The sequence below is a fragment of the Atta colombica genome, unplaced genomic scaffold (genome assembly GCF_001594045.1).
Source record: "Atta colombica isolate Treedump-2 unplaced genomic scaffold, Acol1.0 scaffold92, whole genome shotgun sequence".
Classification (NCBI taxonomy): Eukaryota; Metazoa; Arthropoda; class Insecta; order Hymenoptera; family Formicidae; genus Atta; species Atta colombica.
The window spans coordinates 1,387,689-1,389,714 of record NW_017259586.1 but is presented as its reverse complement, the minus strand read 5'-3'; positions in this window follow the sequence as shown (position 1 = coordinate 1,389,714).

Genomic DNA, 2,026 nt, shown 5'->3' with positions numbered 1-2,026 from the left:
TTCAACAAGGTTTCTAATGTTTGATTTGTCTCATATAGCAATTATAAAACCACATCTGAATTACAAATATTCAGCATTTAACTTTTTTAAACTTACTGAACTAAATAAATATAATTAAATTATTATAAATTGATTAATATATCCATAGAGAATTGACAGAAAATTGAATTCATATTGTCCTAATAAATAATGAATACAATTAATTACGGTAGAACATTTGTGTAATCTTTTAATAAAAAGAGCAAATATTTTTTTAATTCTTCTGTAAAGATGTTTCTACATTATATTTACAGAATTATATACTTGTTTTATATCTATAAAACATTTGCACAGACATCAATTCTTGTGAACATCGAGTTAAACGTTTTAATTTTGTAAAATATAAATTGTGTTTTATAATAGCTTAACAATGCAATTTATTATAATGTTCCAGATGTATCAAATAATTTAAGCATCTGAAAAAAGAACATATTTAATGATTATAATATAATTTGCATAAGGTAATTTGTGATTATCAAATAACATTTATTGGATTATCCGTAATAATAATCTGTGTATCGCTATAGAGGGAGTATGTGTTTTCAGATGTTCCAGTTTTAACGAATCGCAAAATTTTCATGTTAATAGACATTGCATTGGATCAAAGTTCATAACCGAAGTTAAATCCGTGAAATCGATCTCATCCGTTTTATGTGTTCTATACATCGCGTACAATGGCTGCGTTCAGCAGAGAAAGCAGCTTTGCAACTGCTGTAAAATTCTTCAGTATGATTGGTGTATCCATTTAGATCCAGTGAGTAACTAAGGGCAAGACTAATCGCATTAAAGAATTTTACAACAGTTGCAAAATTGCTTTCTCTGTTGAATATAGCCAATGATCCGTAATATTTTAAATTCTTAAAAAACCATATTAAGGCTGACATTTCATCTTTTAGATGCACTATAATGTTATATCTTCGTATCATTTGTCACTTAGACGTATCTCTTTTTTGTATTTATTCATGAATATTTATCTCATGACAGCATAAATCTATTATAAGATTATTACAAACAGAAATTTTATATTATAATTAGTATCTTAAACAGTTCAGTATATAGACAGACTCTATTTACCAAGGATATTATGTGACGCAAACTCTTAATTGTATACTTTGACAATGAAGTCTTAAATTAAATTTCTCCTAAGAGTTAGTCTACGTAAAAATATTTGAAGGACAACATTTCATCGGAAAATATCCATGGTGTTTAATGTAAACTCTTCAATTTATTATCTAATAGCTTCGTAGAAATCGATTAGCTTCATAGAAATCGAAATCGTCAGTAAAAATGTTTTGATAAAAATAATAAAATAGCAGAATAACAATTTTTTTAAATTTAATCTTTAATATCTGTAATTAAAGCTTTACTTTATCTGTACTTTATTTGGCAACTTTAGAAAACTCTGTGTCAAATTAATTCAGATTACACTACTGACATATCAGATATGTCGAAGAATTAATACCCTACATTCACAGGATGACCATGACTAAACTGTTAGTCGTAAACATATCGGTTAGCGTCATTAATGCCCAACGCATGTACGCACATGCGTTTGCCGTAGCAACTTCGATGTAATCGACATCGAGCGCGAGGAAAGAGCCGAAGGGTGAAGAGGGTGAACGAGCAACAACGAGCGCCACCGGCAACTGGGTCAATACTGCCACTCCTGTTCTACATTTGCTTCTACCTCTAGCCACTTCGCTTTCTCTCGCCGAATGCCAAAGTATGGTTACGATAATGACTAAGTAAGGACACGATAATGATGCATGTGAAATTATACGACGAACTAAAAATCTGTGTCACTCTGGAGATTGAGGATTACGAATTACAGATTGGAATTTAATCTGAACAAAATAGATTATGATTAAAATTATTTGGCTGATCGAATTCTAATCTTTAATTTGCAATCTTTAATCTTCAATGCGTAGTGTAATACGAAGTCAAGCGTATTTAGTCGCGAACTTTGAACAGGATTTATTATTAGAAA